Here is a 27,225-nt window from a genome sequence, read left to right as displayed (position 1 = left end):
GCATTTACACAGTAGCAGATGTGCTGTAAATAGACACATAGTAACAGGGCTGGCATACCAATGGATCCAGAGGTGAGACATCTGGTAAAACAGATGCAACTTAGCAGGGGGACACATATTGCCCAGAAAGTGCTCATCTCCCAAGATCAGCGCCAAGGATCTGACCAGTGCCTGCCTCGGCAGCATGCCCTCCAAACAGATGGGGATACATTTGAGCCAATAAACGTAGATAGAGAAAGTGGTCAGATTGCTCCTGAGATGGAGGAGCCTGTGCCAGAAAAGTTGAAACAGCCCTTTTCTTTTAAAAGTCAGCTCTTCACTGTCACCTGGGTGCCACACATCCATCAAGCACCATCAAGCGATTTTGCCCAAGTTTCATCATGGCAGAGCAAGCCTTTCAATAAATGCCTTACCTTGTTCATGGAGATGACAAGAGGATTAATTAATGTTAGCAAAGCTCCAGCAAGATCAATGGATGAAAGAAAACTCACAAAGTGCATTATTAATAATGGAATGAGGTCACACTCCGTAAAAGCCCTGTAAAAAGTCCCATTTCCAATGTAGGGCAGTCACTTTATATCAGAGTTCCACTTTTTATTGAAATATTTAACAATCATAATGCAATGTAATTTGTGTCTTTAACTAGGGGAAAAAGTGCATATAGGAGAAATGTTGGGGAAAAAGCGTTTCATCCACTCATTTTTTTACTTCTTTTGTGTGGTCTAGAAACAGGGTCATTTTTCCCATCAGAAGATAAGCTTACTTACCCATAGCTCTAATATTTTTCGTTCTTTGCATTCACTCAATCAAGGACTATAATACAAAGAACAAACAACTAACTGTAGGGAACACTTGAATCTTAATATATGTAAAAATAAAGTATTAGATATGTTGGTGTCAAATAACGTCCTTGAATAAATACAATTCTCTTATTCTCAGGTACATTTTGGCACCAATGAGGCTATCAAAGTATTTCTGAAGTCAAAGTCCCTAGGGGGCCTGTATTCCACAGGAATAATCACAAGATAAACAACAATGAACCTAGACAATAGGAACTTGAAATCAGCATAATTTCTTCCACAGAAAAATCTCTTTATTTCCATTTCTAACTTTCTGAATCTCCACCTTCTATCAGTACTCCTTGAATTTCATCCTTCATTGTGAGGCAAACCAGATGAAGTTTTTAGCTGAAAAAACTTCTATTGTGCTGTACATCCATGACTACATCTTTTACCATATTTGCAGTTTTTAATCATGATATTTCATTTTGTCATTACATGGAAGGCACACTTTGTTTCACCAAAGTGATCATAAGCTCATATAAGGCAGAGTCACTGTTTCACTCCTACAGTCTGAGTTACATTATGTGAAGGCAATAACTCCTTTGATAGATACCTATGATTGACGTTTTTAAAAAGCAGTGCTAATGGGGTACCTGGGTGGCTCAATGGTTGAGCATCTGCCTTTGGCTCAGGTAGTGATCTTGGGGTCCTAGGGTCAAGTCCCACATCGGGCTCCCTGCAGGGAGTCTACTTCTCCTTCTGCCTATATCTCTGCCTCTTTCTGTGTGTCTCTCATGAATAAGTAAATAAATAAAATCTTTTTTTAAAAAAGCAGTGATAATGATAAATGACATATAAAGCATTGTCAGGCATTGTACTGACTGCTTTTTGTGCCTTGCTTTTACTAGTCATCACAGCACTCTGTGAGGTGGGTACCTCTGTCATCTCAATTTTCCAGATAAGGACAATGAATCTCAGACAAGTTCACTAAGTTGCCCACAAAATGTGCAGCCACGAAGGTGCAGGTCCTTCACTTGAATCCAATTCTGACTGATTCCAATGATCCTGTGTGTTATGTTGCCTCTAAATTTCTTGTATGCCCACCCTCTGGCAATGTATCATTTAATGCACATTTAGAAAACTTTTGTATCATGCAACATCCTACTGATAAATTTTAGTTCCTTAAGGAAGAAATTTAGGAATAAAATACACATAGATGAGGATACACTGTGATATTTGGCCAGTGACTAGAATAGGCTGTACGCTTGCTCTTTGAATCTGATTTCATCCATGCGTACAAACCACCCATGATGATGTCTGTCCCCAAGTCCTTTTAGTTGCTTCTGCTCTCAACCAGCAATGCTGTGGGGACTAATTAGATATTGCCCACAGAGTGTAGAGTAATAATGTAATTGATGATAGGCCATCTAGGAGCTCTTCTGCTATTATGAGATCATTTGAATACAACCATCTCTATGGTCCAAAAGCAGTAAATATCTTGCAGCCAAATGGCTTTGACATTCAGGTTCCAGGCATTGTAATGCATGGGATAATTCAATGCACTTTAATAGCTTGAACTGGAGACTCGCTTTCTTGATTGACTCTTTATTAATGGTGAATTGCTTAGTTAGTTAACAGGATAACTGCTGGAGAATGGGAAGTAAAATCATAATGGCATATGTTTGCAGAAAATGACTTCTCTGTAGTAAAGATTTATAACCTTCTGCATGCGTTCATTCATTCCATAAACATTTAGTCAGCACCATCCCTGTACTAGGCATCATTTTAGGTGCTGCAGATACTGAGATGAGCAATACAAATTTCCTGATCTCTGAGGTTTACATTACAGTAAGCAAGACACAAGATGTATGTATTAACTATGTTGCCATCTAACTTTGGATAGTGATAATTGCTATAATAAAGAGCACAATACAAGGATAGAGAGAGCAGGAAGGAAGTGATACATGGTTAGGTAAGGACTACATGGAAATAACATGAGCAGATACGAGTATTGCAAGGGCACAAACAACGAAAATCTGGGAGAGGACCATTCTGGGAAGAAGGAACACCACACATAACAAGATTGGTCTGTTTGAGGAATACTAAACAAACTGGCTACTGTAAAATGAGTGAGGAGAAAGCTCTAGAAAATGAAATTGGAAAGGTAAGCAAAGGCCAGACCATATAGAGCCTTGGAGGCCATCTTTGAATTTATGTGTGAAGCCGTTGGGAGATTTTGAGAAAAATGAATGGTCTTGTCATGTTTACATTTAGAAAGATCGCATTGATGGCTATGTAGATAATACCGTATGGGATGTGAGAGGGAAAAAAAAGAGGAGACCAATTGAGAGCTATTTTAGGATATGACAAGTTTTTAGACAATGGTTTAGGGATGGAGAAGGTGAAAGTGTTCAGAATATATTCTTGAAGCTGCAGTTGTCAGGATTGGGAAGCAAATGGATTGTGGTATTTGAGAATAAGAGAGAAATACTATATTCAAGGGTTAAAAAGAGACTTAAAAATGCGAAAATACAAAAAAATAGGCTTTACAAACTGTTTTCTTCTCAGCCACATTTCCACAGTTTAATGGACTATTCCCAGTGGGAATTCCTCAGAATAGAATAAAAAGCCCTTACTCTTTTAAAGCTCAAAAACGAGTGTTGTGAAAAAGTCCTTGGGTTTAGCAATCTGGTTTAAACTCTGCTGTTAATTTTTCCTGGTGACCCAGAACAGGCTGCTTTACCTCCTCTGGACCTCAGTTTCCTTTTATTTGAAAAGTGAATGGGAAGCAAGAATTGGAAAATATTCAAGTTCCCTCCAGCTACATTCTTTAAGCAAATGATTAGTTTCCATAAGCTGTAAGGTTTATTTTCAACATACTTACATGGTTTTTGATCAGATGTATTTTCTCAGACTGAAAATGGTCATTGATGTAGTTTTCTTACTAAAATTAGTATATTTTCTGGATGTTGATAGGGTTTGGCAAGTACAATCTGAAGAATGACAAATGATACCTATCAGAACAGAGTCCATGGGCCTTTGAATCCTGCTGCATGTACCTTTTTAATTTGGAATCCCTGCAGTGAAAATATCTCCCTTGTTCCTTCAATCAGTATAAGTACTAACTCTATGGAACTACTATCCCTCCATTCTCCTCTTTCCTCCACAAAAAAAAAAAAAAAAAAAAGTATCCTTTGGTTATAAAGGCATCTTGACGCTAAAAATAATAGCCAAACTATTTAGCTTCCAACTAGCATCATTATGGCCAAGGCCTTACTATATAATTGAGAATGTTTTGCATTCTTTTTTTAAAAAAAGATATTATCTATTTATTTCAGAGAGAGAGAGACAGAGAGCAAAAGAGAGCACAAGCAGGGAGGAGAGGGAGAAGCAGGCTCCCTGCTGAGCAGGCAGCTGAAGGCAGGGCTCAATCCTAGGACCCTGGGATCATGACCTGAGTGAAGACACTTTACTGACGGACCACACAGGGGGCCTGAGAATGTTCTACTTTCTGAATGAAAAGTATGACAACAAAAATAAGAACAAATATTCTGCATGAAAGAATTGGAATCTTTTAAAAGTTTGAATGCCTAAAGTGTAAAATAGAGTCAACCGAAGGGAGAGATATTAACATTCTGTTAATTGGTCTTAGCCTGGATGCCTGGATCCAGGATGCCTAGAAAATATAGCCAGAGCCCAAAGCTTACACATCACTATCTTACTAAGAAACAAAATCAGGGAAAGACAGAAGTGAACAAAAGGAGAGGGAACCAGGCAGAAAGGAAAGCTAATGCAAAGGGTAGTTCATTGAATGGGCACCAGTGCAAATGACTGATGTTGCAGAGATATCTTTTGAAAAGCTGCATGAATTGCTTCTCAAACAATTTGGGTGAGGATTTGCCCATCACACCCATATCTTCTTGGTCAAAATTTATTCCTTAAGATGACGACTTCCTCACACTCCTGACTTGCACAGACAGGGAAACCAATGGGAATCTTGCAGTGCCCTTTTCTTCCACATCTGCAGGGAAGCCCTGGGGTAGGGGTACAGGTGGCACAGGAATGAGGGGAGACACTAACAGTTTGCCTCTGCATGGAGATGGACAGAACCTTACAGAGCTGGTCTCTACAGCAGTGCTTGGCAGCAGTGAATGTCTGATGTAGTACAGAAAGTGTCTAATTCAAAGTGTCTTCCCATCCCCACTAAACTTACAGATGCAAGGTAGAAGCGGGGCGGGGGGGGGGGTGCCTCATTAGCAAAATACATAAGCATGACTTGGAGTCAGCCCACAGTGAAAGTGACGTAACTTTGTCACAAGTCTGCTAAACAAACACAAAATAAAATTCCAACAATGCTACCTTGGGTAGTATTAACAAGAGTAGAGTATCTAGAAATAGGAAGATGCTAATATTGTTCTACTCTGTACCCAAAAGCAGAATCTGATCACAGAAGAGTGGCCATGGTAGCTGGGCAAACTATAAATTATACTAGATAAAGAGTCACAGTTAAAGGAACTGGAAGATTTTTATTTGGGGAATAAAAAGGAAATAAATTAAGCTATTTGTTTTATATCCTAATACTTGAAGGAGTTCAAATGGAAGATAGCTAAGAGCCATTCTGTGAGGTACAACCCATAGAAATAAAAACAATTGGTGATAGTCACTGGAGAGACAAATTTTTAGCAATAAAAGCTGTTTAGTGAAAGCTGTTGCATGGGTGCGTTGGAGTGAGGTATTAGTGTGCCTTGGGAGGATGTTGAGAGAAAGCAAGGGATTTTTTGAGTCCGAGAATATGTGTTTGAAGGTAGAACCTAGAATTTCAAACTGGGTGATGGTTGATATGTCACCTAATGTCTCCAAGCTTCAGTATTCCTTATTAGAGTACTGGAAACACTCTCAGGGCTCATAGAAGAATTATAAGATATAGGGAGGGGAATGGAGAGAGGTTGTTCAAATGGTATAGTTCTAAGAGGAGTAAGTTTTGTGAGTCTCATGTACAACATGGTGACTATACTTAACACTTTGTAACTCTTGAAATTCACTAACTTGAAAATCGCTAAGAGGTTAAACAGCAAGTATCCTCATTAAAAAGTAAATAAAAGGTAGCTGTGTGAGATGGTGAATGTATTGACTGATTTAATTGTAGGAATTATTTTCCAATGTATATGTGCACCAAATAATCACATGAACACTTGAAATATATTTCATTTTTATTTGTCAATTATACATCAATAAAACCCAAAAGAAAATCAGAAAGTTTCTTAACAAAGTTAAAAAAAAATACAAGATATAATGTGGCTACATAAGAACCACTAGAAAGTGGGGAAAGAATTTCTTAGGTTAGGAGGGCAAGCTTTAGCGTCACGCACAGTACTGAGATTCCCAGGTTTAGCAGCAGCATGTTTTCTGCAGAAAAGAGCCTGTGTTCTCCAGAGCCAACACTCACCCAGTGGCAAGAGATGCTATATTTTAAAATGGGGCTCATTTGAATGGAAAGAAAGAGGCTCAAATTGTAATGAGCCTCCAAGGCATTTTACAAAATTCTCATTAGAAAATAACACAGCCAACAGGCTGTATGGGTACCAAATCTAAGAACAAATAACATGAATGAGATGCTAAACATTCAAAGCCTGTACCATTTGCTTAAAAGCATAAATTCAACTGGTCAGATGCCAAATTAAATGTAAGAGACTAAGGAAATATTACCATAGCAGAAAACGTTATTAGAAATTAAGCAAATGAATAAACATTCCCCCCTCTGGTGAATATTTGTAGCAATTATTGAAAATTTTTGCAAGCATGTGGCATTTTAACAAACCTTACCATTATATGATGTGCAATTGTATGTGAGGAAACTCTGGGGTGTTTTGCTCTGAGAATTGAATGGTACTCTGGCCTTGCTCCTAATGATAGGCAAGTAAATAATGTAAAACATCAATTTGGCACTCAGATGGTGCTAATGAATGAACAGCACAGTTCGCCAGCTCTTCTCAGTTGGGACAGGTGACTCCATGTGTAGCAAGTTCCTAGATACAAATGAGAGATTAGGCTGTCCAAAATTTCCATGAGATGCAAATGCTGTGGTAGGAGACATTGTTTAAACTGGCCCTTTGGAGAAAAATCAGTATTTTTAAAAATTTCATTAAAATCAGCTTAGCATCAAAAAAAAAAAAAAACTGGCCCTTTAGAGAAAAATCAGTATTTTTTTAGATTTCATTAAAATTAGCTTAGAATAAAGAAACAATTTTCAAATGCATTTGAATCTCCTACTTTTAGTTGACACCATCTAATAACTAACTCATCCATTTATCCACCAATCACCACTTATCCATCTGACTGTCCATCCACCCATCCTTCCATCCATCCATCCATCCATCCATCCATCCATCCATCCAATTACTGGTCATTTAAAGCATCATCCCTGGAGCTATGCTGCCTGGTTTCTGAATCTTGAACTTCAACTTAGTAACAACAACCTTGGGCAAATGATTTAACCTTCCTAAGCTTTAGTTTCCTTCCATATAAAATGGGGGGGAATAATAGTACTTAGCCCCAGAGATTCCTCATATTGAATTAGGGAGTTAAAGAGTTTAAAACTCCTAGCACTGAGTCAGGAACAGAGTTAAGCACTTAGTGTTAAAAGTAATAGTTGTTATTTAATTCAAATTTGAATTACCAGCTAACTAGCTCCCTTCCTTAATTATTTTTCATGTAATAGGTATAAGAGGAAATCACCAACTTATTGAATAGTTCTCCTCTCCAAAAAGCAAGACAGTTCTATAAAAATCCTGTAGAAGCCCCAAACCAACCAACTCCTTAAGCTGAGCTGCTTCTTACAAAAAAGACATGGGGGCTTGTATTCTGAACTTTTCCCAGATTTCAAGATAGCTTGCCTGGGACAGAGCAATCAAGACCAACCAGGACATGGTATAGGATGTACATAAACTGCTTTGGCATTTTTCATTCCTAATGAATATCAGTTTGAAGGCTGCTACATGGCCCTTTGTGCACAGACTATCCTGAAAATAACCCTGCTATTTCCTAAGGGACCTGAATACGAGATAATGTCCCTGGGCCACCAGCCTTCACTCATGAGACATGTATACAAAACACAGCTCATAGTTTGAATTTAATTTTATTTTCTTCACTCTAAAAAGCCCTTATGCCACCTCCCTCACCTCCATTACTTAAACACACACACTACAGCTGTCTCTTCTCTGAAATATGCTATGTCAAGTTAACTGGACTTAGTATCATATTAATCTAATTAATAAAAATGAAACATTCATTTGAAGTAATAGGGAGATAATTAAGAATGTAGAAACTTGAATTTAAAAGTGAGTTTTGGGATCCCTGGGTGGCGCAGCGGTTTGGCGCCTGCCTTTGGCCCAGGGCGCGATCCTGGAGACCCGGGATCGAATCCCACGTTGGGCTCCCAGTGCATGGAGCCTGCTTCTCCCTCTGCCTGTGTCTCTGTGCCTCTCTCTCTCTCTGTGACTATCATAAATAAATAAAAATTAAAAAAAAATTTAAAAGTGAGTTTTAAGGGGAATCAAATTGTTTTTACCCTATACCATAAGCAAATGCAACGCTTTATTACAAAGGGAAGATTCTTGAGTGCAGCTTCCATAAAGAGATTAAGAGTGATTTGTTCTAAGCCCATTGAGTTCATGTAAATGAATGCTGCTAAAACACTTGAAAAATATATTTGCATAAAAACCTTCAATTTGTCCCCAAGATCTTATATAGACTTTCTTTATTTTAAAACACTTTTGAAGAATAGGGCACAGATAAAACTTCTGCTAGACTTTTTGGAAAAAACATAGTAAATGACTCTCTATAACTGAGACATTTCTTGCCATTCTCCTACCAAACTAAAAGATAAAGATACATAAGAAGATAAAATTTGGAAATAGGACCATAAATAAGGAATAAAGAAAGTCATTTACCAAATCCCAGTCTAATGTTTTATGTTAAGAAATATATTTTTGAATGCACAACTCACACAAACAAGAAAAAGAGAAGGTAAAGAGGGGAAAGGAGAGAGAGAGAGGGACAGAAGAGAGGGCTGGGGGAAAGATAAGGAATAGGAACCATCTCTGAATGATTCAACTTCATAACTTCTGCATCTTGGAGTAGGCATGAATGAGAAAGTGAGATAACGTATGTTCATTCATTTAACAGATATGTATTTAGTGTTTATTATAGCACTCTTATAAACATGAAGAATAAAACATTCATGAGAAAGGCAAAGTCCTTCTCACAGAATTACATTTTAGTTGGGGAGAACAAGTAATGCATAAACAAATTAACAATTTGTTTAAAAGAATGAAACTGGTGATGTGTTCACCAGTGTTGGCCTAAGAGATGCTGTAGAGGGCTAACATTTGAATAAGAGGTAATGGACACACAGCCCTATATCTGGAGGCAGCAGGAACAACAGGTCCAAGGGTCCAAGGCAGGAATAAACGGGGCCAGTGTGGCTGGAGCACCATGATTAAGGGGAAGGAAAGTGGCTAAGATGACTGTGGGGAAGTGAGCAGAGACTGGGTCACCCAGAGCTTTATGAGAAGTTGAACTGTATTTAACTGATATAGGAAGTAATTGGAGGTTGTTAAGTCTCTCATTTTCTCATTTACCTTATTTTCAATAGTACATGTGACATTTATTTTTTAATGATCATATATTAGGCCAAATGTGGGCCTCATTAATTTCCCAATGACATGAATTATATGGGTCACTTTCTTTTCTCACAATGAGGTAAAAATAGCATTTAATAAAAACAAAAGGAAAAAAAATCTATTACCTGGAGATTTTCAAAAAGAAAAAAAAACTTTTATGAAACCATAGTTCATAAGGGAGTTAAAACTAGAATTTCAGACTACTTAAAGAATGATGAAAATTAAAATACACTGTCGTTTCTAACTGTGATCCAGACTTAGTACCCTGAACTATTATACTATAAACAACAAAAATGCCTGCATACAATTTGTGATAGATGTTCACCACCCTGTTTCCTTTCTCCAAGTACATAGCTGAACCAAATTTCCCAAAACCTCTTGCATCTATCTAGATGAGATGATTTGTGTAGTCTTTGCCTGAGGAATGTGAATGGATGTCTCACATCCAGCCCAAGGCAGTTATGAGTAGGTGTACCTTTTCCAAATTCTCCACCACTGAACCCCTCCACATACAGACCTATTATCTAAAGTATATCAGGATGAATAAGAAGGCACATATGAGAATGTGTTGAGAATGGCAGAGCCATGGTGTAGAAGACATTCTTGACCAGTAGAATCTAAAAGTGATGGTCTTAGACCTCAGGATCTCTGAAAAATCATTCAGAGTGAAGCAGAGTCTACTTATCTATTGACTTGCATTAGACTGAAGTATAAGAGAGACCTAAAACGTCCTTGTATTTGCTTTGGAGTATTTGAGGTTGCCTATATTTGTACCTACTATTACTTATTCTGGGTTAACAGAAACTGAGATCTTTAGGTAGATCTCATTGGCTTAATGATTGTTCCATGAGCAGGGAGGAAACATATCAGAGGCTGCAAAGATTGGATCTATGTACTACAGTAGCAAAACATTTGGTACAATTGAAGCTTTGACACTTGGGAAACAGGTCATATGCTTATAGAATTGAAAGCTCCAGCATAAGAAGGGATTGGAATTAACCAAATTTTTAGTGTCTGTTAGCAACTTACTTTTTTTTTTTTTCTTTGCAAAGTATTCTAAGACAGAAATTAACTCAGGAAATAAGTGGCTTATTTGCAGGAAAAATACAGGAGAATATAGAAAGTGCAGAAATTTGAGACTTTTACGTTTCGGAAACAGCAACAAACAAACCTACTGTTGATAGACAATAGATCAGCAAATAATATTGAGAGAAACTTGATACAACAAATACTTATTAAGACCTAGATTTGCAGTAAATATCAGATTAATGGTATGGCCTGAGAGTGTCATCTGCTCAGCTTCACTATGAGTAAGCACCTCTAACGTCACCAAACATGTGAGGAAGTAAGGAAAGACAGCTTATCTGGGGATTTAAGAAATAACTTGGAATGAAACAGACCAGAAGTCATCTAAGTGCTGGAAGGATTTAATTGTCAAAACAAAAACAAAAACAAAACAAACAAACAAAAACCCAAAACAAAAACAAAACAAAACAGGGCAGTCCGGGTTTAGCGTCACCTTCAGCCCAGGGTGCGATCCTGGAGACTCCGGATCAAGTCCCATGTCAGGCTCCCTGCATGGAGCCTGCTTCTCCCTCTGCCTGTGTCTCTGCCTCTCTCTCTCTCTCATTAATAAATAAATAAAATCTTAAAAAGAAAAAAAAACACCCCAACCATCTTAGACTAAAAACATATTGAATCAAGAGTTAAAATACTCTTTTTTAAAAGATTTTATTTAGGAGGAGAGGCAAGGTTGCGGAAGAGTAGGGTCCCCAAGTCACCTGTCCCCACCAAATTACCTAGATAACCTTCAAACCATCCTGAAAATCTACGAAAGCGGCCTGAGATTTAAAGAGAGACCAGCTGGAACGCTACAGTGAGAAGAGTTCGCGCTTCTATCAAGGTAGGAAGACGGGGAAAAAGAAATAAAGAAACAAAAGGCCTCCAAGGGGGAGGGGCCGCGAGGAGCCGGGCTGAGGCCGGGGCGAGTGTCCCCAGGACAGGAGAGCCCCGTCCCGGAGGAGCAGGAGCTGCACCGACCTTCCCGGGCGGAAAGGGGCTCGTGGGGAGTTGGAGCAGGACCCAGGAGGGCGGGGATGCCCTCGGGCTCCCGGGGACACTAACAGACACCTGCGCCCCGGGAGAGTGCGCCGAGCTCCCTAAGGGCTGCAGCGCGGGCGGCGGGACCCGGAGCAGCTCGGAGGGGCTCGGGCGGCGGCTCCGCGGAGGGGGCTGCGGGGCGGGAGCAGCTCGGGGGGCTCGGGGGCGGCTCCACGGAGGGGGCTGCGGGGCGGGAGCAGCTCGGGGGGCTCGGGGGCGGCTCCACGGAGGGGGCTGCAGGGCGGGAGCAGCTCGGGGGGGGGGGGCTCGGGGAGGCTCCGCAGAGGGGACTGTGGGGCAGGAGCAGCTCTGGGGGCTCGGGGGCGGCTCCGCGGAGGGGGCTGCGGGGCGGGAGCGCGAATCCAACAGCGCAGGCCCCGGAGCACTGGGAGCCGGGACACAGCCCAGGATCCGGCCTCCCCCGGGACAGGCAGAGGCCGGGAGGGCCCAGGACAGCAAGGACGCTCCTGCCCCGAGCTGAGCAGATCAGCGGCCCCGCCCTGGAGCCTCCAGGCCCTGCAGACCGAGAGCTCCGGAGCTACTGCGGGGGCCGAAGCCAGGGCTGCAGAGCTGGCCCCGCCACTGGGGCTGTTCCTCCTGGGGCTTCACGGGGTAAACAACCCCCACTGAGCCCTGCACCAGGCAGGGGCAGAGCAGCTCCCCCAAGTGCTAACACCTGAAAATCAGCACAACAGGCCCCTCCCCCAGAAGACCAGCTAGACTGACAACTTCCAGGGGAAGTCAAGGGACTTAAAGTATACAGAAGCAGAAGATACTCCCCCGTGGTTTGTGTTTTGTTTTGTTCGTTTTGCTTTTTGATTTCTGTTTGCTTCCCCCACCCTTTTTTTCCCCTCTCTTTCTTTTTCTTTCTCTTTTCTTCTCTTTTTCCTTTTTTTTCTTTTTTCTTTTTCTCTATTCTTACCTTCTTTCTCTCCTCTCTTTTTCTCCTTTTCCCAATACAACTTGTTTTTGGCCACTCTGCACTAAGCAAAATGACTAGAAGGAAAACCTCACCTCAAAAGAAAATATCAGAAACAGTCCTCTCTACCACAGAGTTACAAAATCTGGATTACAATTCAATGTCAGAAAGCCAATTCAGAAGCACTATTATACAGCTACTGGTGGCTCTAGAAAAAAGCATAAAGGAGTCAAGAAACTTCATGACTGCAGAATTTAGATCCAATCAGGCAGAAATTAAAAATCAATTAAATGAGATGCAATCCAAACTAGAGGTCCTAACGACGGGGGTTAACGAGGTGGAAGAACGAGTGAGTGACATAGAAGACAAGTTGATGGCAAAGAGGGAAACTGAGGAAAAAAGAGACAAACAATTAAAATACCATAAAGATAGATTAAGGGAAATAAACGACAGACTGAGGAAGAAAAACCTACATTTAATTGGGGTTCCAAGGGCGCCGAAAGGGCCAGAGGGCCAGAATATGTATTTGAACAAATCATAGCTGAAAACTTTCCTAATCTGGGAAGGGTAACAGGCATTCAGATCCAGGAAATAGAGATATCCCCTCCTAAAATCAATAAAAACCGTTCAACACCTCAACATTTAATAGTAAAGCTTGCAAATTCCAAAGATAAAGAGAAGATCCTTAAAGCAGCAAGAGACAAGAAATCCCTGACTTTTATGGGGAGGAGTATTAGGGTAACAGCAGACCTCTCCACAGAGACCTGGCAGGCCAGAAAGGGCTGGCGGGATATATTCAGGGTCCTAAAGGAGAAGAACATGCAACCAAGAATACTTTATCCAGCAAGGCTCTCATTCAAAATGGAAGGAGAGATAAAGAGCTTCCAAGACAGGCAGGAACTGAAAGAATATGTGACCTCCAAACCAGCTCTGCAAGAAATTTTAAGGGGGACTCTTAAAATTCCCCTTTAAGAAGAAGTTCAGTGCAACAATCCACAAAAACAAGGACTGAATAGATATCATGATGACACTAAACTCATATCTTTCAATAGTAACTCTGAACGTGAACGGGCTTAATGACCCCATCAAAAGGCGCAGGGTTTCAGACTGGATAAAAAAGCACCTATCATAAATAAATAAAAAAAAAAAATTTTAAAAAAATTAGGGATCCCTGGGTGGCGCAGCGGTTTGGCGCCTGCCTTTGGCCCAGGGCGCGATCCTGGAGACCCGGGATCGAATCCCACGTCAGGCTCCCGGTGCATGGAGCCTGCTTCTCCCTCTGCCTGTGTCTCTGCCTCTCTCTCTCTCTCTCTCTCTCTCTCTGTGAGACTATCATAAATAAATAAATAAAAATTAAAAAAAAGGCAGGACCCATCTATTTGCTGTCTACAAGAGACTCATTTTAGGCAGAAGGACACCTACAGCCTGAAAATAAAAGGTTGGAGAACCATTTACCATTCGAATGGTCCTCAAAAGAAAGCAGGGGTAGCCATCCTCATATCAGATAAACTAAAATTTACCCCAAAGACTGCAGTGAGAGATGAAGAGGGACACTATATCATACTTAAAGGATCTATCCAACAAGAGGACTTAACAATCCTCAATATATATGCCCTGAATGTGGGAACTGCCAAATATATCAATCAATTAATAACCAAAGTGAAGAAATACTTAGATAATAATACACTTATACTTGGTGACTTCAATCTAGCTCTTTCTATACTCGATAGGTCTTCTAAGCACAACATCTCTAAAGAAACGAGAGCTTTAAATGATACACTGGACCAGATGGATTTCACAGATATCTACAGAACTTTACATCCAAACTCAACTGAATACACATTCTTCTCAAGTGCACATGGAACTTTCTCCAGAATAGACCACATACTGGGTCACAAATCGGGTCTGAACCGATACCAAAAGATTGGGATCGTCCCCTGCATATTCTCAGACCATAATGCCTTGAAATTAGAACTAAATCACAACAAGAAGTTTGGAAGGACCTCAAACACATGGAGGTTAAGGACCATCCTGCTAAAAGATAAAAGGGTCAACCAGGAAATTAAGGAAGAATTAAAAAGATTCATGGAAACTAATGAGAATGAAGATACAACCGTTCAAAATCTTTGGGATGCAGAAAAAGCAGTCCTAAGGGGGAAATACATCGCAATACAAGCATCCATTCAAAAACTGGAAAGGACTCAAATACAAAAGCTAACCTTACACCTAAAGGAGCTAGGAAAAAACAGCAAATGGATCCTACACCCAGCAGAAGAAGAGAGTTAATAAAGATTCGAGCAGAACTCAACGAAATCGAGACAGAAGAACTGTGGAACAGATCAACAGAACCAGGAGTTGGTTCTTTGAAAGAATTAATAAGATAGATAAACCATTAGCCAGCCTTATTAAAAAGAAGAGAGAGAAGACTCAAATTAATAAAATCATGAATGAGAAAGGAGAGATCACTACCAACACCGAGGAAATACAAACGATTTTAAAAACATATTATGAACAGCTATACGCCAATAAATTAGGCAATCTAGAAGAAATGGACGCATTCCTGGAAAGCCACAAACTACCAAAACTGGAACAGTAAGAAATAGAAAACCTGAACAGGCCAATAACCAGGGAGGAAATTGAAGCAGTCATCAAAAACCATAGCTGGGGGCATCACAATGCCAGATTTCAGGTTGTACTACAAAGCTGTGGTCATCAAGACAGTGTGGTCCTGGCACAAAAGCAGACACATACATCAATGGAACAGAATAGAGAATCCAGAAGTGGACCCTCAACTTTATGGCCAACTAATATTCGATAAAGGAGGAAAGACTATCTACTGGAAGAAAGACAGTCTCTTCAATAAATGGTGCTGGGAAAATTGGACATCCACATGCAGAAGAATGAAACTAGACCACTCTCTTGCACCATACACAAAGATAAACTCAAAATGGATGAAAGATCTAAATGTGAGACAAGATTCCATCAAAATCCTAGAGGAGAACACAGGCAACACCCTTTTTGAACTCGGCCACAGTAACTTCTTGCAAGATACATCCACGAAGGCAAAAGAAACAAAAGCAAAAATGAACTACTGGGACTTCATCAAGATAAGAAGCTTTTGCACAGCAAAGGATACAGTCAACAAAACTCAAAGACAACCTACAGAATGGGAGAAGATATTTGCAAATGACCTATCAGATAAAGGGCTAGTTTCCAAGATCTATGAAGAACTTCTTAAACTCAACACCAAAGAAACAAACAATCCAATCATGAAATGGGCAAAAGACATGAAGAGAAATCTCACAGAAGAAGACCTAGACATGGCCAACACATACGTGAGAAAATGCTTTGCATCACTCACCATCAAGGAAATACACATCAAAACCACAATGAGACTCTATAGACAAGTGACTCAAGAGACCTCAATAGAATCTGTAAGACTTCTTACAGCCTGTTCTCAGAGGTCTAGGAACATCACTTCTATGTTCTATTAATCAAGAATGTTGGGATCCCTGGGTGATGCAGCGGTTTAGTGCCTACCTTTGGCCCAGGGCGCGATCCTGGAGACCTGGGATCGTATCCCACGTCGGGCTCCCGGTGCATGGAGCCTGCTTCTCCCTCTGCCTGTGTCTCTGCCTCTCTCTGTGACTATCATAAATAAATAAAAAAAAATCAAGAATGTCACTAATGTCAGCCTAAATTAGGAGGGAAGGGATTAAATTCTGCCTCTTGATACCAGGAGTAGCAAAGAACTTACAGCCATCCAAATTTCTATCATACCTACTAAGGCCCCATTTTGTCACTGCATCCAGCTCAAGTTTCAAGACCTCCCAGTGATTTATAGTCAATACCATCAAATCCAAACATGGCTTTTCATTTTCTGGTGACCAAGAAACTAAAGACAAGTCAGCTGTTTCCCTGCTCTGAATATGCAGTGTGGCCTGCAGTAAATATAACCACAGAAAATGCTTCTCTTTGGGAAAAGACAAGAATATGAGACACGAAACAATCATGTGTCTAGTAATTCTGAAATCCTGCTTGGAAGAGATTGTGAAGGCCTAGAAATGGAGATCTTCCTCATTTAGGCTCCAGTTCTCTGCTCTGGGAGGGGTGCCTTTACCGATTTTTTCTTCATGTCTTCATCTTCAGATCGATATTTCCTGATTCTTCTATTTTCATGATAACATTGACTTAAATTTGGAGAGCACATCTACTTTGGGGACTTTATAGCTTTATAGGGTGTCTGTTCTTGCTCATGAAAATATGGTGATCTACAGGTTATTTTAACTTTTTTTATAATAAATTTATTTTTTATTGGTGTTCAATTTACCAACATACAGAATAACACCCAGTGCTAATCCCATCAAGTGCACCCCTCAGTGCCCGTCACCCATTCACCCCCACCCCCCGCCCTCCTCCCCTTCCCCTTCGTTTCCCAGAGTTAGGAGTCTTTATGTTCTGTCTCCCTTTCTGATATTTCCCACACATTTCTTCTCCCTTCCCTTATATTCCCTTTCACTATTATTTATATTCCCCAAATGAATGAGAACATACAATGTTTGTCCTTCTCTGATTGACTTACTTCACTCAGGATAATACCCTCTAGTTCCATCCACGTTGAAGCAAATGGTGGGTATTTGTCGTTTCTAATGGCTGAGGAATATTCCATTGTATACATAAACCACATCTTCTTTATCCATTCATCTTTCGATGGACACCGAGGCCACCTTACAAATTCAACAACCCTGAGACCACATGGAAAGGTTCTGAGACTACATGAAAATGGAGAGAAACCAGGCTGAACCCAGACTCACAGACACATCAGGCACATGAATGAAGTTGCCTGACTTAGCTATCAGATGACTCCAGTGAACACAGGGAAAGCCATTAGGAACATAAAATTTCCTATGAGCTCTTTCTAATTTCTGACTCACAAAATTTTGGGATGTTAAAAAATAAATTGAAAAATGATTAAAAGTCAGTAACAAAAAATAGTAGCAAAGCTCTTAAAGTTTTAAAAGTTAAAAGAAGGTATTCTTAAATAATTTATGAACCAATAAAAATAATAATATAAATTAGATAATTCAGAACGAAATAATAAGAATTCTCTACCTAAAAAAATATCATGAGATAAAACTAAAGCAGTTCTTATAGAGAAATTTATATCCTTAAACACTTCAATCTGTATTTTGGAAAGGAAGATAGGTTTAAATTAATAAGCTCAGCACTAAACTTATGAAGTTGGAATAAGAACAACATGAAAGAAAGTGAAAGAAAGTAAGTAATAACAAATTAATAACCTCAAAAATACTCTCGTAATAGAGAATATCCTAAAAAGACAACTGTTTGTCAAATTTCTATTTGTCTCCCAAGGGACTAATCTCTTGGAAGTTTGAGCAATCAAAAAAATTGGACATAAAGACAATATTAGAAATGACAAAGCAGGCATATCTAAAGGTAACCAAATGGAATAAAATGTAAGGTAATTTTTTAAAACAATTTTATTCCAGTAAATTTGAAAATGTAGAATATCAGCAAATTACTAGAAAAATGTATCTTACTGACTTACCAAAGCTGCCTCAAGTTGCAATCAAGAGCAAAAGCAACTTGCAGAAGTGTAAATTGAAATACTTTAAAAAGCAATTTTTTTTTTAGAAAGACATTATCTAGAAGGGTTGGCATGACTACACCTCATGCTTTCTTTGGGATAGTTCCAATTTCTGACTATTGTTCAAGCCTAACTATGGTCATTGCTCTCTTTCGATGCCAGGTGATTCTAGTGTCCATGTTTGGATGCATATGCCACTGCACAGCAATTCTACTCTCAGGGATTTACCCTGGAAATAATTTTGGATGGGTAAAAAACAAATGTGTATTGGGATATTAATAACAACATCATATGTGGGAGAAAAACAGAAGCAAAAACACTGGAAGCAATCAAACTGTCCATCTGAAGTGTCTCCTGTGGAACATGATGGAATATCATACAGCAGAGAGGAGGGATGGTCTACATGTCCATGAATCAATATGAGTGGATTTAAGGAAAAGGATAGGGCAGGGAGGTGGTCAGAGGAGACTGGTGACAGAGTATATCAATATGATTTTAGCCAAAGAATGCTATTTAGGGATACATCAGTATGTGGTTAAGAAAGACTGTTAAGGAGGGTAACAGATCCAAACCTCAGGCCAGTGGTTATCTCTCTGGCTTTGGGATAGAGTGCTAGAGTCCAGGAGACAAAGAAGGCTTCAAAGGTGCCAATTAATTTTTTATTTCTAAAATTGTATTGTTATCCTTTGTATCTTACAGCTGAAATTTATTTCTAGAAATTGGCTCTCATTACAATAAGAAAAAGAAGTAGTAATAACAGCTACTAACATTTATCGAGTACTTACTCTGAGCCAGGAATTATTCTCAGGGCTTTATAGCTTACAGCAAGGAGAGCTTTCATTCCCAGCACAGCTCTGGGGAGGGGCTGCTGCAATTTTCTCTTTTTAGAAATAAAAAAACTGATCCAGGCACAGAGGTGTCACTTAAAGTACAGGGCTAAACTGCTCAAAAATGGAGTGCCGGGGGATTTTAACCACTATGCCTTTCTTTCTGTCTTGCACAGCCGGGTGCTAATTTTACAGTTTTTCTATGGTAACTATATAAAATGTTTATATGTGAAACAAAACAAATAGTATGAAACAAAACAAATAGTATAAAACAATTGTCAGCCTAACTTGTGCTGAAATTCTTACAAAGCTTGAATTAATTGAGGGTGAATTAAAGATGTTTTAATGTATTGACTGAAAGAACTTTGGAGCACATTAACAACTCACAGCGCAATGCTATTTACATTGAGCTTTCAATTTTAGAAACATGTTGCCATAAGCCTTCATAAATGCCTAGTAAAGTAGGTTTATACCATCATTTGCATTTTATGGATAAAGAAAAAGGTCATGTGACTATCTGTAGTTCACACAGAAAGGAGTCATCATTATGAATACAGACATTTTATCTACCTCTTCGTCATACTTATTCATATAATATGTGTCACACTGGTCCGGAAGAGTTTTTTATCTTGATCTTGATTCTAAGGTATGATCTATGGAAAATGCTCACCCGGAAGATTTCACTCTTCTTCAGAGGACTGGATGTAAATCAGTGGTGCTCAGAGAAGCCTTTAAAGAAAATTAAAATATTAGACCATGCCTGGTGACTAGGAGGGGATATGGTTTCAGGGCAAATATATTTTTATTTAAAAAGATAATTCCATCTCCACTTATCCTTTCCCATAGGCTGAACTTGGTTTCAGTGATGATTTAGTGGGGCTACCTCTTGACAAAATGCGAAGTTGGTCAAGTCCATCTTCTGTGTTCTCCTCCCTTCCTTTTTATTTTATTGCTCTCGATTCCACATTAATCCGGCACCTGGATCCTTCCAGCCTCATTCTTTCTTTAATTAGCAAACAGATTTCCAGACTGAGAACTGATGAACCTGGTGTTTTGGAAAACAGGCTAGTTTGAAGGTCATAAAATTTGTTTTCATCCCAATTCACCCACTAACTTACCTACAGACCTGACCTTTCATCTGTCTCTCTGGGCCTCAGTTTTCCCTCTCTTAGAATGAATGAACTAGCTGTTCAGTAGAAGGGATGCCTTCTACACCAAACATTTATGTCTATCTAGCTCTAATGAGCAATGAGAAAATCGCCTAAATTCCTTTCAGTAGTATCTACAATTACAAAGAAATGACTTTAAAATCCCATTGGTTTTTTCATTATGACTAACATTCCGAAATTCCTATACTTTACCATCCTCTCCCTCAATCTATTCTACATGCTATTGCCTAAATGAGCTTCCTAACTAGTGATCTACCACCCTGCATCCTTCATGGATTTCTCTACCTTATTAACCTATTTAACATGTAATGGCATTACACAGGGGATAAGTGAGACCACATGGAAGTGTTGTAAAATAAACTTACCATGACAAAGTCAACCAAGGGCACAACTTGTCTGTAGTACCAAGAACTTCCAAATCATGTTTAATATATTCATTTTTATTTTTAAGTCACATCTAAAGGATATTTCTTATTCATTTTTAAGGTACCAACTCCTTCCAAACTCTTCCAGTCCTTCCCCTATAGTGGCTTGAATTGCTCTTCCCTTGGTTAGAACATTTTGGCTTTGTCTTGTTCTTCCCATTGTAATAATAACACAAGTACAAAGCACCTTTGCTAAAACAGCAAGCATGTGAGCCTCAGATTGGGTAGGTCCTCTACACTACTTGCTCTATTTGCTAAAATTTTGAGTGCTGAGCTCATTTCATTGTTAAGGTCATAAGCCCTTTGCAGTTTTCCCTTCATTGTATTCTTTTCAACAAGGTATTTCTGATATAATATGTTCCTCTAAATTTATTTATAGTATCTAAACCTGACATATTTCTCTCCACCAATCTTGGATTTTTCTTCTTCACAATACAACCCAGTTTGAACATACAGAGGCACTCATCATCTTTTTATGACTCCTTAGTGACCTCAGAACCAAAACCCAGACCTCATAAGCTGGCATTTAAAGCCCTTTACAATCTGTTTCCAATTTAGCTTTCAGCCTCATCCTATCCACTATCCTTCCTGTGTTACCGCCTGTCATCCATGCCCTAAATTCTATTGAATAGTCAGAATGAGTCACTGTTTATTACTCTCTTAAGGGATAATCATATGAATAGTATTGATCTTTCAGAATTTCTTTAATGATGATTAAATAATTTAACTGTGTAAGGGCCTAAAATTATTAGAACACTTATTAATGATTTATCAATAAATATAGCTCTTATTTGCTCTTATCATGGTTCATATTTATGTTTCTGCTCATATAGTTTCTATAAGGTGGAATTTCTTTCCCTATTCTCTCTACTTGTTGAAATTTTACTTATTCTTCAAAGGTCAACTCAAATACTACAAATCTGTGAAGTCCTCTGTGATAATCACAATCAGAATTAATTACTCCCTTTTGTGCATTGTCAAAAAGCTTTAGTTATACTACAGTTCTGGTTCACATTAGAGTTATTTATTTCTGTCTCCACAATTAGATTGTAAGGTTAATGAGGGCAGGGACCAAGGACCATTTGTTACTCATCTTCATGATCCCCGGAGTGCCTATGACTGATTATTCAGCCAAGAAATCCTTATTAAAGTGAACTTGAAAATTGAAGATGAAAATTCTTAGGGCACTAAGAAGATAAATTATAATGATGAAACAACGGGCATTTACAGAATATTTTGGAGCAGTGGCTCCCATCTAGAGCTGCCTCAATCTGCATGATGACCTAACCAAGGTCAGCTATGTGATTCACTCTTTCAGAATAGCTACACCATGCTAAAGAGGGTGAGGACAAGAAAGGGATTTATTAAGTAATTATATCTATCTGTTTATATTTTAACAAATGAACATATTTTTAGCTGAGCATTGACTTTGAAATATAGTGCCATTGCTAGGTATTATGGAAATATTATAATGAGATGCATTTATAAGCAAGGAAATTACCATATCAAAGAGAGGACAGATAGGTACAAATCTATTACAATAAAAGGCAAAGGGTGAGTGTTTTAATAATGATAATAATGGTAATAATTATTGATGTCTACTGAGTGATTACTCTGTACAAGTAATTGTTCTTAGGCTTTACATAAATTTTTCCATAAACCTTCACCTCACCACTCTGAATTGATAGCTAGTGTTGTTATCCCTATTTACAGATGGAAATATGGAAGAGTTCTTGCATGGAAAGCAAGAAAAACTCCCCACTCAAGTATGGGCTGCTTTGCATAGTGACTTCCTTCCAAAGAGTACAGTATGGAACAGGGGAGAAAAGAGTGCCTTTTTGTTGCAGAAACCAAACAAACACTATTTCAATTAGGTTATCAAGGTTAACATCAGCAGTGATGTCATGTTGATAGTATGTATCCTTAATAAGACATGATGACAATGATATTGTATAGTCTCTTTCATCTCCCTGGGAAGATTCTGTGATTTCTTCCTAACACCCATAACCCAAGTCTGATTATGAGAAAAATCAGAAAAATTCCAACAAAGGACCATCTAATCATACACCTGATTAGTACACCTCAATACTGTCAAAGTCATCAAAGGAAGGTTACAAAGGAAATTGTCACAGTCAAAAGCATAAGGAGACTTGACAACTAAATGTAATGTGGTATCCTGTATGGAATCCTAGGATAAAAAAGGACATAATGAATATTAGAATATTAGGACATAGGAAATCTGAATAAATTATGGACCTTAGTTAAAATAAAGTATCAATATCGGTTCATTAATTTAGTTTACAAGCACACTTTAAAAAAAACAAGCATACTTTTTGTGGGTTTGTCTCTCACAATAAGATAGGTTGAAATCCTAACCCAAGAAACTATGAATGTGACCTTATTTGGAAACAGTCTTTGTATATGTACTCAAGAAATCATACTGATTTAAGGTGGGCTCTAAATCCAATGTCTGGTATTCTTAGAAGAAGGCCATGAGAGACATAGGCACACACAGAGGGAATATGCCAGATAAAGACAGAGGCAGAAATTGGAATAATGTAGTTACAAGCCAAGGAAGGCTACAGATTTCCAGCAACTATTTCCAGCAACCAACAGAATTTGAGAAGAGGCAAGGAAATTTCTTCTCTCGAGAAGGAGGAAACATGAACCTGCTGATGCCTTAATTTCAGACTTCAACCCTCAAGAACTGTAGAGAATAAAATTCTGTTGTTTTAAGTCACCTGACTTATGGTTACTTGTTACAGCAGCCCCAGGAAACTAATACAGTACCATATAAGATGTTAATAATTAAAACTTTGTGTTAGGAGGAGGATAAAATGAGAACTCTCTAGAATAGCTTCTCAATTTTACTGTGTGTCTAAGACATAAAGTCTAGTAATTAAAAACCAAATAGACAAATACAAAACAATAATGAGGTATCACATCACACCAACAAGGCTGGCTATAATAAAAAAAAAAAACAAATAATAGCAAGCATTGTCAAGCATGTGGAGAAACCAGAATTCTCATATATTACAGATGAAAATTGATGTGATTGTTTTGGGAAACAGTCTGGCAGTTCCCCAGGAGACTAAACATAAGGTTACCATATGACCCAGCATTTCCACTCCTAGGTATAGACCAAAAAAAAAAAAAAAAAAACTGAAAACATATGTCCACACAAAAATTTGTGCATAAATATTCATAACAGAATTATTCATAACAGCCAAAAAGTGGAAACAACCCAAATGTCCAAACTGATGAATGGATAAACAAATGTAATATGCTCATGAAATGGAATATTATTTGGCAATAGAAAGGCATGGTGTACTGATAATAGGAGAGCATAAATGGTCCTTGAAAATAAATGAATGAAGCCAGTTGCAAAGGACTACAGATTGTATGATTTCATTTATATGAAATTTCCAGAGACAGTATATTGGTGGTTGTCAGGGGTAGAGGTAGGGATGGGAGGAAATAGGAAGTGGATGCTAACAATTACAGTTTTGTTGTTGTTGTTGGGGGTGGGAGTGACAAAAAATGTTCTAAAATTGAAATGAGTCAATTGGAGAAGGACAAACATTATATGGTCTCATTCATTTGGGGAATATAAATAATAGTGAAAGGGAATAGAAGGGAAGGGAGAAGAAATGTTTAGGAAATATCAGAAAGGGAGACAGAACATGAGAGACTCCTAACTCTGGGAAACGAAATAGGGGTGGTGGAAGGGAGGAGGGCAGGGGGTGCGGGTGAATGGGTGACGGGCACTGAGGGGGGCACTTGACGGGATGAGCACTGGGTGTTATTCTGTATGTTGGCAAATTGAACACCAATAAAAAATAAATCTATTATTAAAAAAATAAAAAATAAAATTGATTGTGGTAATGGTTGCATAGATCTATCAAGATATTAAAAGGCACTGAATTGTATACTTCAAATGCATAAATTTATATGCTCAGTGACTTGTGTCTTAATAAAGTTGTTATTAAAACATGCATCACATGGGATACCTAGCTGGCTCAGTCAGTAGAGCATGCAACTCTTAATATCAGGGTCATGAGTTTGAGCCCCATGTTGAGCATAGAGCCTACTTAAAAAAATGCATCACAGAAAGAACATTGAACTTATCTAAGGTTATACGGCCATTGGATGGCAGAGACAGGCTTAGAATCAGAGCAGCCTGACACCGAGTGTCTCCACTCTTAGCCACTCCACATATTGCACCTTTTGTTGAGATTTCAACAAGATAGTACCAAGAGGGAAGCGAGGCTAAAAGAAGAAGAGGAAAACCATCAAAACAGTGATTTTCCTAGTGTTCCCTGGCTCAGAGTTGCTCCTGGAAATAGACAAGGGCAGACTCAGGGGGAAATGTCATTAAAATCCTGATTACACTCACAACCTCCTGCAGGGAAGGAGGCTTTTTTCTCTCCCCCTTTGCAATTCTGAGAAGGGTTATATTTAGGGGAGCAAAATAAAACGTATTCTAAGCACTATGGTAAACATATTCCTGGTACCCACTTAAGTTATTTAGATGCATGACAAAGCGTCATTTAAAACTAACTTAAAATTAACTCTAATGAGGCAATATTGCCTTCCATTTCACAGCCTGTCACACATTTGCTTTTCTTTCATGATAGGTGCTGCATGTCTGCCAAGTAAAACCGAGATTTTTTTCCCCCAATAGATAAAGAGTTTATGCATAGATTAAGGTATTTTCAGGATGTGTTTTGTCAAACTGAACTTTTTTTTTTCAAATAATAGCGGTTAAACCCCACTGACCAAGATGTAGTCTCAAAGTAGTCTCCCTTAGGCCTGAATATGAGATGAGGGGTCAAAATTGTACATTCTTTTGATCCATAATGACAAACTAACTGTCCAGCTACTAAGCCTGGGGCAAACCCCAAAGGCAACTGAATCCAGAGGAAGACAGGATCTTCAGGGTACATTTGGTGGAATAAGTGGTTGCAGAGGAAGAGTCTTGAGGTGTTCAGACAGGCAATATCCATTCCAGCAATGGGCTCATATCTCATGCTAAGGAGTTTGAATGTTATTCAGGAGTCCATGGGAAGCCTCTAAAGAGGTTATCAGTGCAGGAAAATGTTTGGTATTTGAAAATTATTTCTGATTGTGTTATGGAATGCCAGTAAGAGGGGGCAAGGGAGGAGACAGTATATCCTAAGTAGGTCATCATACATAGGCATGTACCTATTATCACCTTATTTGTTCAACAGATGTGCAGGCTGTGGACTACAAAGACTTGAGTTCAAATCTTGACTCTGACAAGCTATGTGGGTTTGAATAACTTCTATTTTTCATCACCAAGGTTCAATTTCTTTACCTGTAAAGTAAGGACAAAATGATACCCCATTCCCAGGGCTTGAATGAAAGTAAAATAAGATAAAGTAGGGGTACCTGGGTGGCTCAGTTGGTTAAGCATCTGCCTTCAGCTCAGGTCATGAGCCTGGAGTCCTGGGATCGAGCCCTGTATGGAGCTCCTGCTCAGTGGAGGGCCTGTCTCCCCTTCCCCCTCTGCCCCTCTCCCAGCTCATGCTCTCTTGCTCTCACTCTTTCTCTCTCTCTCTCTCTCAGATGGATAAATAAAATATATTTTTAAAAAGATAAGGTATATAAAATGTATTCATTGCTTATTATTCTGTTTTAGCAAATGAGAGAATTATGCAGTATCAAATATTACTGTTGTTTCCTAAAGAGTTAGTGTTTAACAATGAGGATTCCAAAGGTTTGTGAATCTGGGAAATTTAATTCACCTTAGTGGGCTTCATGGTCTTACTGAAGAATTTGGCAGGTGCTAACAATATTGAGGAACTGTAATTCTTTATGTGGACATAATAATGAACCGGAAATTCTAGGAACACTCAAAAAATCTCAAAAATTCCTAGAATACCAAGAAGTTACACTTAGAGGTGTGAATCAATTCACTCATCAGCCAATTGTGCCTAAGCATCTTATTTGGTCTTCAAGTTGACAAACTTTTATGAGCTCCTACTTGGTAGTGGACCCTAGTGACAATTGGTGACTAAGCAGACACTGTCCAATGAAACATAACTCATAGCTATGGAGGCAAAGTGGGATGCTGCTCAGTGAGGATAGTCTGAGCAAAGAGATGGAAGCAATTATGAGACACAATCAAGAATAGTGAATAGGAGTCCCTGGCTAGTAGAGACACACAAGCCTGGAAAAATAAACTATGACCAAAAATGCTAACTTGAACTTCATTTTATGTATAATGCAGGACATTAAGAAGTATTGGAAAAATTGAATTTCTCATGTAAGAACTATTGTAATGTAGATTTCTCTGTCAGAAATATATAGAATTGGAAGGTACACAAGGTAAAACCAGGGAGCTGAGCAGCTCTTACAGTATTTCAGGAGTGACCCTAAGGGAACCTGAACTATTGCAACAGGAATATAAAGGGCAAGTATGTGAAACTGAATATAGAGAAAATACCAAATTTATTACAAGAAGAAAAAGAGATGGCAGGATGACAGGAACTTTATCCTGGTATTATTCGTGATAAAAATTGCTTTGTGCATAAAGACATGCAAGTGTATGAAACCATATACATACTTCCATTGTATTTTAAGAGAAAAAGACCTACACATACACAAAACAAAACACAATGACATAGACACGATTTGTCTTTGGAAATGAAGAAAGCCTGCAGAGGACACTTGATTTGTCCAAGGTCATAC

Source organism: Canis lupus, chromosome 29 (assembly GCF_048164855.1).
Source record: "Canis lupus baileyi chromosome 29, mCanLup2.hap1, whole genome shotgun sequence".
Taxonomy (NCBI): domain Eukaryota; kingdom Metazoa; phylum Chordata; class Mammalia; order Carnivora; family Canidae; genus Canis; species Canis lupus.
The sequence above is the reverse complement of the archived record's forward strand: the minus strand, read 5'-3'. Positions refer to the sequence as shown.